Genomic DNA, 18,777 nt, shown 5'->3' on the forward strand with positions numbered 1-18,777 from the left:
ATCATCCCAGAGTTGTGCAATAGAGAATTGTCTTAAGCCCGCTATCTCCTCTCGGTGCAGTGCCACACTTTCTGCCCTAGCCCAGTTTGTGAAGGAAGCATACCAATATTTAGTGATTGGTGGTTCTCTCCTTTTCCAGTGTTTGGTGAGCAGCCGCTTGGCTGTGATGAGGCCTAGATCCCAGAACCTGGCTTGCGTCTTATTTAGCTTGTTTCTTTTGTATAATCCTAGAATGCAAGCCTCCCAGGTGTATGGCAGACCTGGGCCTGCACTGCGCGTTAGGAGAGATGTCACCTCCCCCCCAGTATGTGTCTAGAGAGGGGCACTGCCAGAGCATGTGCAAAATGTCCGCGCCCAGCAGGTCGCACCGGGGGCAGGTGGTGGTGTTGATTAAGCATGGGCGGAAAATCCGTTTCGCTCGCGGATTTTGCGGATTTTTGGGAAATTCGCAATCCGCGAGATTTGCGAATTTCCCGCAAAATCCGCAAATTCGCACGCAGCGGATTTTTTTTGCGGCGCGCGGCGTTGGTGATACAATTTTTGCGGCGCGCGGCGTTTATCATCGTTTGCCGGGTTGTTTTTCTCGATAGTTTGCGAGTGCTGCGCCATTTTGGATCTTGCTGTGTGATCCCGCGGGAATTGGCGAGCGCGCAACGTCATCGCGGATTGCCAGCGAGAGTTTGTCAACGCGAGTACGGCGAGATCACGTCTCGCGGTACTTCGCAATTGCGAAATTTGAGATGCGGCGAGCGAAAATATAAAATTTGCAATTCTGCACAAGAAATCCACCAGCAAGCAGCATAAACCTTCTAGAAATTATGATTTTTATCTGAATAACTCCTTAGGTTGACATTTGCCTGCACTTTTTTAGCGAGGAGTCCATTTTGGGGAGGGGGGGAGGGGGGGTGGGAGGAAGGAAGTGCCCCACAGTCTTCAACTTCCTGTTCCTGTTCAGCAGGCTCCTCCCAGTGCTTTGTCCATCTCCTGGTCACTTTTCATTTGGATCTGGAGCTGGAAGGATTACTTTTTGTGGATGCTGCTGGATATTTGGATTTGAGGCCTTTTTGACTTTCTTTGGATCACTGTTGGATTAGAAATTTTACAAGTAAGTTTGTTTGGGGCATTACAGTTGCTGCAACTAAAATTTTGGAATTTTCGATTTTTGGGCTGTTTTGGGGCCTTTTGCCCAGGGGTACTCAGTGGTGGGTGGACTGAGTCTTTCTGTGGGTTGTCTTGAACTTAAACATCATGGAGGCCATGGATGGATTGGGATTGTGCTGATTTTTCAGTGATTTTCGTTTTTTGGGGCTGTACTTGTGGCCTTTTCACCAGGGGTATTTGAGTCTAGCATGGGCCTAGTCTTTCTGTAGGTTGTCTTGAATTTAAACATCATGGAGGGCATGGATGGATTGGTATTGTGCTGATTTTTCAGTCATTTTCGTTTTTTGGGGCTGTACTTGTGGCCTTTTCACCAGGGGTATTTGAGTCTAGCATGGGCCTAGTCTTTCTGTGGGCTAGTTTGAACTTAAACATCATGGATGGCATGGATGGAATGAGATTGTGCTGATTTTGCAGTGTTTTTCGATTTTTGGGGGTGTTCATGGGGAGGGACAGGCCATGTGGCTGGTGGCCATTTTGAGTGCAGCTACAGGCACTGGCCATGTGCTGGCAGGCAAGTGGCCATTTTGAATGCAGGCTTTGTTGTTAGGCCTGCAACCATTTTGCCTATTTTTTAACCTTTATTTATGCCCAGGGGTAGTGAGTCTTGCATGGGCCTAGTCTTTCTGTGGGTTGTCTTGAATTTAAACATCATGGAGGCCATGGATGGAATGGGATTGTGCTGATTTTTCAGTGATTTTCGTTTTTTGGGCCTGTACTTGTGGCCTTTTCACCAGGGGTATTTGAGTCTAGCATGGGCCTAGTCTTTCTGTGGGCTGTCTTGAACTTAAACATCATGGAGGCCATGGATGGAATGGGATTGTGCTGATTTTGCAGTGTTTTTTGATTTTTGGGGGTGTTCATGGGGAGGGACAGGCCATGTGGCTGGTGGCCATTTTGAGTGCAGCTACAGGCACTGGCCATGTGCTGGCAGGCAAGTGGCCATTTTGAATGCAGGCTTTGTTGTTAGGCCTGCAACCATTTTGCCTACTTTTCAACCTTTATTTACGCCCAGGGGTAGTGAGTCTTGCATGGGCCTAGTCTTTCTGTGGGTTGTCTTGAATTTAAACATCATGGAGGCCATGGATGGAATGGGATTGTGCTGATTTTTCAGTGATTTTCGTTTTTTGGGCCTGTACTTGTGGCCTTTTCACCAGGGGTATTTGAGTCTAGCATGGGCCTAGTCTTTCTGTGGGCTGTCTTGAACTTAAACATCATGGAGGGCATGGATGGAATGGGATTGTGCTGATTTTGCAGTGTTTTTCGATTTTTGGGGGTGTTCATGGGGAGGGACAGGCCATGTGGCTGGTGGCCATTTTGAGTGCAGCTACAGGCACTGGCCATGTGCTGGCAGGCAAGTGGCCATTTTGAATGCAGGCTTTGTTGTTAGGCCTGCAACCATTTTGCCTACTTTTCAACCTTTATTTATGCCCAGGGGTAGTGAGTCTTGCATGGGCCTAGTCTTTCTGTGGGTTGTCTTGAATTTAAACATCATGGAGGCCATGGATGGAATGGGATTGTGCTGATTTTTCAGTGATTTTCGTTTTTTGGGCCTGTACTTGTGGCCTTTTCACCAGGGGTATTTGAGTCTAGCATGGGCCTAGTCTTTCTGTGGGCTGTCTTGAACTTAAACATCATGGAGGCCATGGATGGAATGGGATTGTGCTGATTTTGCAGTGTTTTTCGATTTTTGGGGGTGTTCATGGGGAGGGACAGGCCATGTGGCTGGTGGCCATTTTGAGTGCAGCTACAGGCACTGGCCATGTGCTGGCAGGCAAGTGGCCATTTTGAATGCAGGCTTTGTTGTTAGGCCTGCAACCATTTTGCCTACTTTTCAACCTTTATTTATGCCCAGGGGTAGTGAGTCTTGCATGGGCCTAGTCTTTCTGTGGGTTGTCTTGAATTTAAACATCATGGAGGCCATGGATGGAATGGGATTGTGCTGATTTTTCAGTGATTTTCGTTTTTTGGGCCTGTACTTGTGGCCTTTTCACCAGGGGTATTTGAGTCTAGCATGGGCCTAGTCTTTCTGTGGGCTGTCTTGAACTTAAACATCATGGAGGCCATGGATGGAATGGGATTGTGCTGATTTTGCAGTGTTTTTCGATTTTTGGGGGTGTTCATGGGGAGGGACAAGCCATGTGGCTGGTGGCCATTTTGAGTGCAGCTACAGGCACTGGCCATGTGCTGGCAGGCAAGTGGCCATTTTGAATGCAGGCTTTGTTGTTAGGCCTGCAACCATTTTGCCTACTTTTCAACCTTTATTTATGCCCAGGGTAGGCATGGGCGGAAAATCCGTTCCGCTCGCGGATTTTGCGGATTTTCGGGAAATCCGCAATCCGCGAGATTTGCGAATTTCCTGCAAAATCCGCAAATCCGCGAGCAGCGGATTTTGCTCGCACTGCTCGCACTGTTCGCGTGAGTTCGCGCCCCGCGAATAAGTGCGAAATTGCAGAAATACGATCTAAGCAAAACTGAAAGTAACTACTTACCAGGTTCAAAAGTTCAGGCACATCATTAGTAGCCATTTCCTGTAGTGCTTCCTGAGGGGCCCCTCCAGAGTTCAGTTGCCAGTTGAAACTATTATGTGACCCTGCTCTGAACCTCAGAATAGTTACACATATGCCACAAAGGTCATGAATTACAGCTAAGGGAGACAAGCAGGAGCCAGGCTGGAAGTTAAAATCCATTAATCAGCCCCTAATTCATTATTGTCAGTTGGGGCAGGGCAGGTGTTGTAACTAATTTTGCAACAATGAAAGCACTTAGCAAGTGCAAAAGATCACTAATCAGGGCGCACTAAGGAAGCAGGTGCCAGCTAAAAAAATATTCTGTGACACATTAATCAGCCCCAAATTAATTCAGGTCACTTGAGGCAGGGAAGGTGTGCTTTGCTTTGCCGAAAATAATGTACACTGGACAACCAGAGGGTGTGGTGATGAAACAGAGGGTGGCATGGGTGGGCCAGAGGGTGGCATGAGTAGTCAGAGAGTGGCAGTGGTGACAGAGAGTGGCAGTGATGAAGAAGAGTGTCCCAAACAGGTTGGACACGTAGAAACAACAAGTTCGCAAAACTTGCGACCCGACAGGTAAGTTCGCAAATTGCGAAATTGTAAAAACCCTCGCGAACTGGCAGAAACACGGGCGAACACAAAAAAAAAAAAATCCGCAAATTCGCGGGAATTTGCGGATTTTGCGGATTGCGAATCCGCAAATCCGCAAAATTCGCGAACGCGAGATCCGCAAAATTCGCTCATGCTTAGCCCAGGGGTAGTGAGTCTTGCATGGGCCTAGTCTTTCTGTGGGTTGTCTTGAATTTAAACATTATGGAGGGCATGGATGGATTGGGATTGTGCTGATTTTGCAGTGTTTTTCGATTTTTTTGTGCTGTATAACTGAACTGATGTTCCTCTGTCTTCCATTGTTTTTAGGTGCACAAGACTCAAGAGAACCACCAGTGCCAGGAAGAAGTCCTGCAGCGGTGTGTGTGTGCAGCATAACGTCACGCGACGTCACGTCTGGCCTCAGACAACTCTACAATTCGTGCAACTGCGGCCTGCTGTCTGACCTGCTCTGAAGAAGATGGCCCCAAAAAAAGGTCTCCGTAGCTCCTCTAGCAAGAAAGTTGCTAGTAAGGAGCCGAAGAAGCAAGTTACCAAGGAGGCTGGTGTGCCACCCGCCACGTTTTTTGGGAGAAAAAAAAAAAGTACGCCTGCAGCAGCAGGATCTGCTGGGGACCAAGCTGGGAGAAGCACCCCTGCTCCATTGGGTTCAGTGCCTCCACCACCACGCCAACTTAAATCAAAGCCCTTGAGTGCTTCAGAGGCAGTCAGTGTACTTCTCCAATCACCATCGACCAGTGATGTTGGCTCATCGCAAGAAAGTAGCAGCAATGTCCCTGAATCAACACAGGTTGTTGTAACTCATCTGACAAGTGTTGAACAACCACAGCCGCAACAACAACACCATGTGCAAGTACACGCCCAAGTACATGTGGAAGGAGAGGCAGCAAAAGGAGATGCGCAAGCAAAGGTGCATGGAGGTTCACAAGTGCCCACAATAGTTGTTCCTCCCGAAGTAGGGGCACATCAGGAAATCGACAATGAAGCCGAGGTATCATTGGAAGCCACTCCTCCTGATGATCATTCATTGTCTTCCACATCCCTAGCAAGGAAAAGATCAAGGGGGGTGTCTACATCTTCTTCAAGCCCACCTCGTTCTGATGCAAGTGATCTGTCTTGGGAACCACAACTGCGGTCTGACAGTGAGGCACACCATGATCTGACACAGGTACCTAAGCGTAAAAGGAAGGTCGTCGAAAAACTCATACCTATGGAGTGTGATGAGGCTCAACAAGAAGTGACAGATACTGCTGGTGATGAAGCCTCTCACGATGACGACGAGCCAGTCCTCACAAAGGTCACTGCAGCCCCACCGGGCATGCAGCAAAGAGACATTTTGACCCTATCCCGAGAAGCTGCTGAGCGTGAAGATGATGTCGGCGAGGAGGCAATGGAAATGGAATCATTAGATTTGGAGTTAAGTAGTACACCAAAACCTACCGCTTCCATATTTCTTCTCGCAAGAAGGTACCCACCTCGTCCTCGACCTCAATTCGTGGTGGTGAAAGTGCAAAACGTACTGAAGTTCGGCAATCCACATCCTCCACTTCATCTGGCATTAGCAGCAGGACCACCACCACCAGTATCGCCGCCTCCTCCGGCCCCCAAAGACATTTCAAGTCTCCAGTTTGGGACTTCTTTAGTGTTTGCCCAAAAATGGAAAACGTAGCCATTTGTAGCATTTGTAAGGTTCGAGTTGGTCGTGGTAAGCTTGGTTCTAACTATGGTACCGGAGGCCAGAGAGGGCATCTTGAGAGAGCGCACGCTGTCCAATGGTTTCCGCACCTAGAGGCGTCTAAGCAAGCCAGAATTGCACGTAATGAAAACGTTGATTTTTCATCTGATGATGACGAGGAGGAAGAAGACGATTCAAACACTTCACTTACAACCAGTACCCCTGTCAGCAGCACACCCCATGTGAGGCACACTAAGAGTGTGGGAGAGAGTGAGACATCAATACGGAAAAGTTCATCAGCGAGCGTAACTGGGTCGAAGATATCATCATCATCCCGTAAATCCTTGGTCCAGGGCAACATTAAAAAGATGTTGTTTACAGAAGCGCAATATGAACGCAACCACCCACTGACGCGTCTGTATAACACTAAGCTGGCTAAAATGCTTGCTCTGGACCTTCTCCCTTTTTCTTTTGTAGAAGGGGTTGGTTTTCTAGAATTAGTGGCAGCGCTCTGCCCTAAATGGAAGGTTCCTAGCCGGTTCTATTTTGCCCGAGTTGCGGTTCCAGCACTACATGAAGATGTTCTGAAGGTGATTGGGGCAGCTTTGCAGAAGAGTGCTGTTCACACTATACATCTGACAACAGACATGTGGACCAGTGGCGCAGGCGCTGATTACATGTGCATCACTGCACACTGGGTCTCTTTTTCAGGGGCTAAAGCAAAGCTAAACACAGGTGTTGACACGGACATTGTTTTTAAAGCTGCTCTGAAACATGCAACACTAGCCATGTTTGGTTTGGAGAAACGTCACACAGCAGAAAACATTTTGGATGTCTTTAACACAAAGGTCCTTAAGTGGCTGTCCCCACTAAAACGCCAGGTTGGTTATGTTTCCACGGACAATGGCGCCAATATAGTTAAGGCCATGAGGCTGGGTGACTATTTCAGAGTGCCGTGTTTGGCGCACTGTATAAACCTGGTTGTCCAAAAATTCTTGGGTAATAAAGGCAGTGCAGCGTACAGTGTATTGGACACCTGCCGAAAAATGTGCAAGCATTTCAGCCATTCTTTTAAGGCCCGGAAGCAGCTGAGGAGCCTGCTATATCAACATCAAATGCCAGTGAAAGCACTCATCCAGGAGGTGGTAACACGTTGGAACTCAACCTTCTACATGCTTGAGCGTCTGTATGAGCAGTATACGGAACTCGATCAATATTTCCTTACAGAGGGTACAGAGGAGCTGAGGATGGGTGCGGCGCAATGGAACATAGTTCAAAGCCTGACACGCATGCTTCGTCCTTTTGAGTTCTTCACGCGTGCAGTCAGCAAGGAGGACTCTAATTTGGGAAAAGCTATCCCATTGTTGTACATGCTGGAGGACCAACTGAAGGAGGTGTGTTCTGTGTTTGCAGACGAAGACAAAAACCAAGACTCTTTGCTTCTGGCTGAGAAATTATTAGAGCTCCTACAAGGTGATAAACGTCTTAAAAAGATCCACTCAGAAGAGCATTACATTTGTGCTACTATTCTGGATCCACGCTACAAAAAGGCGCTGGCAGGCCAAGCATTCTTTCCTTTTGATGATGAACATGTTCCAAAGTACAAACGTTGGCTAGCCTTGTCAGCCAAGAGGTTTGAAAGAGAACGGCTGGAAATTGAAGGAAATGGCAGTACATCAGCAGGCCATCCCCAGTCAAAACAATCCACTTCTGCACGTGTGGCTGTGGCACAAGTGACCTCTCAGCCGTTAAAGACACCGGCAACCGGATCATCTGCACGAAACACAACAGAAACATTGGAGGCTGAAGAGGATTGGCTAGCTCTGCGTGGGTTTGGTTCTCAAAAGGTCAGAGGCACAGCAAGAGCTAAGCAAAGTGGAGGAACCTTGGATGAGGACCTTGAGTCGATGGTGAAGGACTATCTGAATGACTCAACAGAGGTCTATGTTAATTCTGACCAATTGGCGTATTGGCATGGGAAAAAAGAATTGTGGCCACAGCTCACCAACCTGGCTTTAAACTACTTGTCTTGCCCACTCGCAAGCGTGTCTTCTGAACGGGTTTTCAGTGCTGCTGGTGGCATTGTAACTCCCAAACGGAGCCGCCTCTCGCCCAAAAATGTGGAGAGGTTAACAATGATCAAGATGAATCAGCACCTCATACCACCAGATTTCAGAGTACGAGAGAGCGTGCCGGATGAAGAGGAGGTGGCCAGCAACATAGATGAGGGAATTTCTACTCTGTCAGGTGACACTGAGCTCACCCTGCCTGAATTCGCATAGTATGATGACGAAGCCTTATTCTTATTCCTGGACCGTGATACCGAGCCCTGAAAATGAGACAACGAATCAATAACTTTCTTTTTCGTCCCTATTCACTTTTATTCCTGTGTGTCTGTCTTTCTTTGTTGTGCACAGTTAATATATTTCAAACTTTAATCAGATAATCACAAAATCAAGCCCATCAGCAGAACTGTCTTCACTGGTTTGCTAATTGATTTGAAGTTGCCGCAGTCTGCATTCCTCAGGTTCACAAGTTCAGAAGAACATGCTCCTCTATCCTCCTCCTCCAGACTCCTATTTCCATCAAACCAGAGGGCTGGTTTACGCCCAATGAAGAAAGACTCAGCACTTGTGGGGGTGTTGTTGTACCTCTTTGCAGGTGAGTTGACGGCTCTGGGACCATTGTTGGGAAGCTCTAATACCGGATAAAAGTGGTTTGGACCAAATCCCAGGAGGAATTTTTTTTGTGTTTTTGATGACTTGCTTGCCTTTTAGGTGCTCTTAGGGAAGGTTCCGTCTGTTTGTGGGTGAGTTTCGTGGTCTGGGAGCATTGCTGGGACACTCTAATCTTGATTGCATTTGCTTTTCAGGAAATCCGTCGTGGCAACCCCGACTTATGGCCTAGCTACGCAGCGCGTTTGGACCGAAGGCCGAGAAATATTGCAAGTATGAGATTTTGCTTTTGGCCTGTTTGGGGGTGTTATGCTTCTTGGCGGGTGGGTTGGCGGGTCTTGGGGCATTCCTGGGAAGGTCTAATACCGGGTAGAAGTGGTTGGGACAAAATCCAGGCCGATTTTGTTTTGGCTATTTCTGACATTTTGCTCAATGTAGCGTTTTCGGGGGCCTGTTTGGGGGGCTTCCTGGTGTTTGTGGGTGAGTTTCGGGGTCTGGGAGCACTGCTGGGACACTCTAATCTTGATTGCATTTGCTTTTCAGGAAATCCGTCGTGGCAACCCCGACTTATGGCCTAGCTACGCAGCGCGTTTGGACCGAAGGCCGAGAAATATTGCAAGTATGAGATTTTGCTTTTGGCCTGTTTGGGGGTGTTATGCTTCTTGGCGGGTGGGTTGGCGGGTCTTGGGGCATTCCTGGGAAGGTCTAATACCGGGTAGAAGTGGTTGGGACAAAATCCAGGCCGATTTTTTTTTGGCTATTTCTGACATTTTGCTCAATGTAGCGTTTTCGGGGGCCTGTTTGGGGGGCTTCCTGGTGTTTGTGGGTGGGTTTCGGGGTCTGGGCGCACTGCTGGCTATATATACTTTACTTTGCAAGAGGTTTGAAGCAAATCCATGGTGGCAGAGGGGAGTTAGGGCCTAGCTGCAGAGCGCGCGCGGAGTGATTTGGGAAATTTGTGAAAAATTGACTAAGTCCCCATTTTTGTACTTTTGCTCTTTGGCTGTTTGGGGGTCTTCTACTCGTTTTCTCCTGGGTTGACGGCTCTGGGGCCATTGCTGGGAAGCTCTAATACCGGATAAAAGTGTTTTGGACCAAATCCCAGGCGGAATTTTTTTTGTGTTTTTGATGACTTGCTTGCCTTTGAGGTGCTCTTAGGGGGGGTTCCGTCTGTTTGTGGGTGAGTTTCGTGGTCTGGGAGCACTGCTGGGACACTCTAATCTTGATTGCATTTGCTTTTCAGGAAATCCGTCGTGGCAACCCCGACTTATGGCCTAGCTACGCAGCTCGTTTGGACCGAAGGCCGAGAAATATTGCAAGTATGAGATTTTGCTTTTGGCCTGTTTAGGGGTGTTATGCTTCTTGGCGGGTGGGTTGGCGGGTCTTGGGGCATTCCTGGGAAGGTCTAATACCGGGTAGAAGTGGTTGGGACAAAATCCAGGCCGATTTTTTTTTGGCTATTGCTGACATTTTGCTCAATGTAGCGTTTTCGGGGGCCTGTTTGGGGGGCTTCCTGGTGTTTGTGGGTGAGTTTCGGGGTCTGGGAGCACTGCTGGGACACTCTAATCTTGATTGCATTTGCTTTTCAGGAAATCCGTCGTGGCAACCCCGACTTATGGCCTAGCTACGCAGCGCGTTTGGACCGAAGGCCGAGAAATATTGCAAGTATGAGATTTTGCTTTTGGCCTGTTTGGGGGTGTTATGCTTCTTGGCGGGCGGGTTGGCGGGTCTTGGGGCATTCCTGGGAAGGTCTAATACCGGGTAGAAGTGGTTGGGACAAAATCCAGGCCGATTTTTTTTGGCTATTTCTGACATTTTGCTCAATGTAGCGTTTTCGGGGGCCTGTTTGGGGGGCTTCCTGGTGTTTGTGGGTGGGTTTCGGGGTCTGGGCGCACTGCTGGCTATATATACTTTACTTTGCAAGAGGTTTGAAGCAAATCCATGGTGGCAGAGGGGAGTTAGGGGCTAGCTGCAGAGCGCGCGCGGAGTGATTTGGGAAATTTGTGAAAAATTGACTAAGTCCCCATTTTTGTACTTTTGCTCTTTGGCTGTTTGGGGGTCTTCTACTCGTTTTCTCCTGGGTTGACGGCTCTGGGGCCATTGCTGGGAAGCTCTAATACCGGATAAAAGTGTTTTGGACCAAATCCCAGGCGGAAAATTGTTTGTGTTTTTGATGACTTGCTTGCCTTTGAGGTGCTCTTAGGGGGGGTTCCGTCTGTTTGTGGGTGAGTTTCGTGGTCTGGGAGCACTGCTGGGACACTCTAATCTTGATTGCATTTGCTTTTCAGGAAATCCGTCGTGGCAACCCCGACTTATGGCCTAGCTACGCAGCGCGTTTGGACCGAAGGCCGAGAAATATTGCAAGTATGAGATTTTGCTTTTGGCCTGTTTGGGGGTGTTATGCTTCTTGGCGGGTGGGTTGGCGGGTCTTGGGGCATTCCTGGGAAGGTCTAATACCGGGTAGAAGTGGTTGGGACAAAATCTTCGCGGAAAAGCCTTTTGGCACTTTTTGTAACTTAGGGTTCGTTAGGGTTAGCCCTAGCAGCAGGATTGCATGTGTTTCGGGGTGTTCTAGATTTTTGCAACTGAGTTCTGGGGTCTTAGAGCACTCGTGAGAATATGTAATTTTGGTTGCAAGTCATTTGAAGAAAATCCATGGTGGGAAAGGGGGGATTTGGCATAGTTAAAGAAAGCCTTTGCCACTATTCTTAACTTAGGGTTCGTTAGGGTTAGCAGCATTTCTATTGCATGTGTTTGAGTGGGGGGGATTTCGAGTCTTGGAGCGATGCTGGCTATGGCTAATTTTGCTTGGTTGCTTGCAAGTGGTTTGAATGCAATCCACGGTGGGTAAGGGGTAATTAGGAAGGGGGTACTTCGGCCTACTTTTACTTTCAAAGTAAGTTTTGTCACCAGTTTTCTGCTAGGCCTCGTTTTTTGAGATTTGATTGGGGGTCTTCTACATTTTTTGCGACTGGCTTTAGTAAGGGTCTGGGTGGGAGCACTGCTAGGAAGATCTAATTTTGTTCTAAAACACAGTTTACAGTACACCTAGCTTGAGGGGAAAGATCCGCTACATTAATTTGCCCATACTTATTTATCCTTCAAAAGGTGACTCAGACAGAGTACGCACTTTCAAAAATATTGTACTGTCTACTAGGAAAATCAAATTGTGACTTTTTGCACTCCACAGCCTACATACCTTATATTTATTTATCAGTGGTGTTGTAATATTATATCACTTCCTGTTTTTCGTTGAATAATTACAGGCCGGGTTTCAGTCTCTGCAATGGGGAAAAAAGGATGGAGTCAGGCTTCACAGTAGCGAGCCACAATTCAGCATCAGGCAGGCAGTGGACAGGGTGTCTTCTGGTGACCAACATCGATGGACGAAGCGTCGGCTGCAATGGAGGAGTGCCGCTAATAAGAGGATTTTTTTTCTGCAGGCAACTTACTTACCACTTCCAACAGGACCACTACAACCACATAGATACAGTATCCCTTGCCTTTTTCTCTGACTGTGACTGCATTTCTTGGATCTCTCTCTGCTTCTAAATTGATCCCTTAACACATCACTTAGTCCACTCCACTATCACATCTGCACCACACATAGTCATTTGTAAGTGCTCCTACGTAATTCGCAAGTCGCAGCACGCCCCAGGCCGTAGAGGACTGGGATGGCCCCAATGATGAAGCATGTCACCAAGGGGCAACCCTGGTGAGTGAGGGGACACCTAGAAAAAAAGCAATTTCTCCTTTTCTATCTACTATACCTTCCAGACCAACCCCATTGAGTGTTGTTGTGAATGGATTTATAGTGACCAGCAAGGCTCTCGGGTATCTGGCTACAGAGACCTTATGTTGAATATCGTTATCAATAATTCCACACAGGCCCTGTACTGTCGCATTCTTTCTTCCACAGTTGTCGAATGTACTACTTACTTTTCACTGACATGCATGCAGTAGTGCATGCACTTTCAAAGATTGATGGATAGGTTTGTACCCAAAGAATTGTTTATGTTCAATTGTTTTTCTATGCTGTGCTTTTTTTTACAGGGTGTCTTCTGGTGACCAACATCGATGGACGAAGCGTCGGCTGCAATGGAGGAGTGCCGCTAATAGGAGGATTTTTTTTCTGCAGGCAACTTACTTACCACTTCCAACAGGACCACTACAACCACATAGATACAGTATCCCTTGCCTTTTTCTCTGACTGTGACTGCATTTCTTGGATCTCTCTCTGCTTCTAAATTGATCCCTTAACACATCACTTAGTCCACTCCACTATCACATCTGCACCACACATAGTCATTTGTAAGTGCTCCTACGTAATTCGCAAGTCGCAGCACGCCCCAGGCCGTAGAGGACTGGGATGGCCCCAATGATGAAGCATGTCACCAAGGGGCAACCCTGGTGAGTGAGGGGACACCTAGAAAAAAAGCAATTTCTCCTTTTCTGTCTACTATACCTTCCAGACCAACCCCATTGAGTGTTGTTGTGAATGGATTTATAGTGACCAGCAAGGCTCTCGGGTATCTGGCTACAGAGACCTTATGTTGAATATCGTTCTCAATAATTCCACACAGGCCCTGTACTGTCGCATTCTTTCTTCCACAGTTGTCGAATGTACTACTTACTTTTCACTGACATGCATGCAGTAGTGCATGCACTTTCAAAGATTGATGGATAGGTTTGTACCCAAAGAATTGTTTATGTTCAATTGTTTGTCTATGCTGTGCTTTTTTTTACAGGGTGTCTTCTGGTGACCAACATCGATGGACGAAGCGTCGGCTGCAATGGAGGAGTGCCGCTAATAGGAGGATTTTTTTTCTGCAGGCAACTTACTTACCACTTCCAACAGGACCACTACAACCACATAGATACAGTATCCCTTGCCTTTTTCTCTGACTGTGACTGCATTTCTTGGATCTCTCTCTGCTTCTAAATTGATCCCTTAACACATCACTTAGTCCACTCCACTATCACATCTGCACCACACATAGTCATTTGTAAGTGCTCCTACGTAATTCGCAAGTCGCAGCACGCCCCAGGCCATAGAGGACTGGGATGGCCCAAATGATGAAGCATGTCACCAAGGGGCAACCCTGGTGAGTGAGGGGACACCTAGAAAAAAAGCAATTTCTCCTTTTCTATCTACTATACCTTCCAGACCAACCCCATTGAGTGTTGTTGTGAATGGATTTATAGTGACCAGCAAGGCTCTCGGGTATCTGGCTACAGAGACCTTATGTTGAATATCGTTATCAATAATTCCACACAGGCCCTGTACTGTCGCATTCTTTCTTCCACAGTTGTCGAATGTACTACTTACTTTTCACTGACATGCATGCAGTAGTGCATGCACTTTCAAAGATTGATGGATAGGTTTGTACCCAAAGAATTGTTTATGTTCAATTGTTTGTCTATGGTGTGCTTTTTTTTACAGGGTGTCTTCTGGTGACCAACATCGATGGACGAAGCGTCGGCTGCAATGGAGGAGTGCCGCTAATAGGAGGATTTTTTTTCTGCAGGCAACTTACTTACCACTTCCAACAGGACCACTACAACCACATAGATACAGTATCCCTTGCCTTTTTCTCTGACTGTGACTGCATTTCTTGGATCTCTCTCTGCTTCTAAATTGATCCCTTAACACATCACTTAGTCCACTCCACTATCACATCTGCACCACACATAGTCATTTGTAAGTGCTCCTACGTAATTCGCAAGTCGCAGCACGCCCCAGGCCGTAGAGGACTGGGATGGCCCCAATGATGAAGCATGTCACCAAGGGGCAACCCTGGTGAGTGAGGGGACACCTAGAAAAAAAGCAATTTCTCCTTTTCTATCTACTATACCTTCCAGACCAACCCCATTGAGTGTTGTTGTGAATGGATTTATAGTGACCAGCAAGGCTCTCGGGTATCTGGCTACAGAGACCTTATGTTGAATATCGTTCTCAATAATTCCACACAGGCCCTGTACTGTCGCATTCTTTCTTCCACAGTTGTCGAATGTACTACTTACTTTTCACTGACATGCATGCAGTAGTGCATGCACTTTCAAAGATTGATGGATAGGTTTGTACCCAAAGATTTGTTTATGTTCACAATTGTTTGTCTATGCTGTGCTATTTTTTCTTGTCTCCCAAAACCTTTCCCAAAAACCCCCGTACCCATCCATTTTTCAAACCCTAACCCTCTTCCCCCGGGCTGTGTGGTTTTGATTGATGTGTGACTAAATTACAGCAATAAATCCACACACTTGCTGGGGAGGATAAGGTGATAGCAACAGGCTGGTGAAGAAATCCGAGGATATATTCTTACTCTGCTTGACAAAGAACCATTGCTAATGTGAAAGAACTTCAACCGAATTAGTAGTTATACTTTACCATTTGTTAGGCTACAATGTGGCACTGTTCTACTGTACTTCTGTCACCTGCTATATTCTCAGTTGTACCGTTGAATTGCTCAGGAGGACAAACCAGATTTAATTTTCTTTTTTTTCATAGGCATGCAACTGCCACTGTGTCACACCACTAGTACCACCGCTATGAGGAAATTTTATCCGACCAAGATTGCCAACCTTATTCGCTGTTTCCTGTGGAGCCAGCCCTGGGTCTAGCCCTACTTTCAAACACAAATTACAGGTAAGATAAGCGTTTGGTGGTTTGGGGGTATAATGGAGTATTAGTAGGAGAGACGAGAGACTGAAGGTAGTACTACTAAAGTCCTAGGACTCTTGGATTCACTTCACTTAGTCTGTGAGAGGCACTTAGTGTTGAAAACATTTGGGCATTTACACTTAAAGGAAGAAAATGGAACTAAACTTTCAGGAAAACAAAGTCACTGTTAAACCCCCACCCACCAGGCAAGCAGTAAGAAACGGGTATGCTCAGATAAAGTTTGAAAAAGTATATTTATATCCCTAACAAAATAATCTCCCGCAAGACCCTCCCTAACCCCAACGATTGTCCTTCAAAAGTCCCCAAAAACCCAACTCCCAATTCCCACCCCCCAAAAGTCTCTTAAAAAGGGGCAAGGGACACTATGGGTGGATGCTGTCAACTTTTTGGGCCAGGGCATCATGCTCCTGGCGGAGCAAGGCGTGCTCTACGCGGAGCCCCTCCAACTCCTTTGAAAAGTGGTGGAGCTCCTGCTGGAGGCGGGACACCATCAGGGTACTGCGGCGCAGGCGTGCCTTCAATGCCTTGTAGGTGCAACGGCTGTGAGAGGAAGCTGTTGTCCTTGCTACTCGGCGGTGGCGTTTGGCTTTGGCAGCCCGGCTCAGTCTGGGTGGACCACTGTGCTGGGTGGCACTGGCAGCCCGTGGGGGAACGGAGGCCGATGCAGACGACGTAGTTGTTGTGGTCGACTGCACACTTTCTTCGTCCTCCAGGGCCACCAGCCGCCGATATTCGGCCACAGTGGCATCGATCCTCCGTTGCCGGGCCGCTCTAGCCAGCTCCTTCCTCCTTGTTCGTTTGGAAGGAGAACCTATATGAAGAAAGAAAGACATAGTCTGTAACCAATGCTCTTTAAGATTAACTCAATCATTCAGCAGAAATTTGTGTTGCACTACAACTAGCAACTTGCAAGCGCATTACATAACTATTGAGGCCAGTATCTATCTAACCTCACACTTCTTCATCCTTGCTCTAACATTAGTGGGAGTTTAAGGAACAAATTCTACGAGCACTATGGACTTCCATTGGAGTCGACTATGAAAGTACACCAGTCTTATTCTTCTTCTTGTCTCTTGTTTAGGAAAATTGGTACGTTATCTTCTGCAAGCCGGCATAATGCCAGCGCAGTAAACTTGCACCCGAGAAAAAGAGACGCACACCATGAGGAGTGACCTAGACTTGCGTTGCGTTACTGTACCCGTCCAGTACATGCAGGTGGTGAAGCTCTTACTTTTCTATTACGGGTGGCACTGAGAATACTCTGTTACAACTCAAGGGCTACTGCTTAATTAATTTAACTTTCACCCTACAGTGGAAATGAGTACTAGAAATGGAAAATTGAAGAAGATAAATAATCTGATTATCTATCACTTCACATGGGATGTTTTTGCTTATATATGGGATGACTTTAGGTGCTTTGCTTTTTATTGAGTGACCAGTGATACATCCACACATGAATGACTGAGTACTACTAAACTTATTAAGAGAGGTAGGGAGTGGCCACCTTAATAACCGGATCTATGCTGTGCTTCCAATACAAACTACTGCTACTATTGATGGTAGTATTTGGACAAAATTAAAACTTCTTTTCCTTGCCTTTCCTACACTGGAACGGATGTGCGGGTGCAGTGTTACATGCTCTTCAAAGTTACACTTAGTTCATCCACTGACCGTCTACTCTCTCTAGATCATGGGTACTCACAAACTTTCTCTCAGGGGCTAAATTTACAGTGTAGTTTGTGGCCGAGGGCCGCACTGGTGGGGGCGGAGTCAGAGGGGGCGGGGCTAAAGCAAAACGATAACTTGTGACCATGAGGTTGCACACAGGTCCCTGCAGCAGATGCCCTCATCCACTGAGCCACCAGACCCAGCATTTACATACATCTCTCTCCCTCCTGCTCTCCCTCCTGCCCTCCCTCTCCATCTCTCTCTCCCTCCTGCCCTCCCTCTCCCTCCACCTCTGTCATCTCACTGTGTGTGTATCTATCTGTGTCAGCCTTCAGCCCGGGTTGAGACCGCTTCCTCAACGCGCACACACAGACAACAACACCAAAGTACTTAACAGGTCTTTAAAAGACCATTAACATATTATTGAGGCTTTGTTTGTTGTAGCACCCCTGCTTCTCCACCCTGACAATCACTGCTTGCCCGGCCCCACAGAGCAGAGGCTTTGTTCTATTTCACCTCTTTGTGGCCTTGCATCTCCACTCTGCTCTGTGGGGGCCGGGGGAGCAGTGATTGTCAGAGTGGAGATGCAGGGGCGCTAACAGGTGAAATACAAAAAAGCCTCTGCTCTGTGGGGGCCGGGGGAGCAGTGATTGTCTGCAAGGTCTGCGCACCGCCAAGGAAGGCTTGCCGGGCCACCACCGGCCCGCGGGCCGTACTATGAGTACCCCTGCTCTAGATACACATATGCTATCTAAGAGTCAGATAGTAGCATGATCCAGGTATATGGACACATACAGTTTCTGTGTCACCCACCCAGGCTGTTGTCCTTCCACCCATCATTGCTTCATCATTCACCCAGCCATGCATCTCATATTCTTGCCTTCCCAGCTAGTCTTCAATCTCAATAAGTAAGGAATATATAAGAGCTTACCTCTGGCCGCCACCACCACCGTCTCAACTCTCACAGCCGCCGCCTCCTCCCCTGAAGAATCGCCCTCCGCCTCCGTGTCGAGCACCACCACCTCCACACTGGCCCCGCCACCAGATGTTCCACCTACAAAGTACATTTAAGAATGTTAGAATAAAGCACTCACTAGTCTTTGGTCTAGGAATGAAGACATGTGAAAACAATGTAATTTGTGACTGTCTACTTTAAAGTTAAAAAAAATGTCCCTTTTTCCAGGGAAGGTTGTCTTGCTGCACTTTTTGGCACAACTGATGAAGGCTGCTTTTTTAACACGCACCATTTTTCTCCACACAGACAGAAGATGGACTTCTAACAACAAGATCAAGTTGAAACCAGGTGAGAGCTCGGCTCGACCACAAGAAATGTCTTCAATTAATCGTCAGCACTAACCACTTTTCCATTATCAGTTAAACGTTTAGTTTTATTAAGACTTCATTTTAATAAATGTGTTTACTTTTAATAAAGCTTTTAAACTTAAATACAATCTGTGTTTTTTGGTCCAGACTAGAGTGACTGAGCGAAAGGTTTTGCAATTTTTGCAAGCATGAGTCCAGATAGAACACTTCAAAAGACATTATGGACAATCCCAGAGGACTGCACTAAGTTGATAGAGCTATTGCTGACTAGAATCATGGGAGTTTCGCCAACCGTGCAATCTTAGTTAGCTACACAGACAGACTAATAAGAATAATCTAGTAATACCACAGGGAGTCATAGTAGAGGCAGGATAAGAATTTAGATACAGTCTACAAGAAGATCAAAGACAATTTTGAAAAAAGTCAAATGAGGAACGCTAGGAAAAATAGGTACTAGTCTAAAATGAAAACTTA

The sequence above is a fragment of the Lissotriton vulgaris genome, chromosome 3_1, assembly GCF_964263255.1.
Source record: "Lissotriton vulgaris chromosome 3_1, aLisVul1.2, whole genome shotgun sequence".
In the NCBI taxonomy this organism is placed as follows: Eukaryota; Metazoa; Chordata; class Amphibia; order Caudata; family Salamandridae; genus Lissotriton; species Lissotriton vulgaris.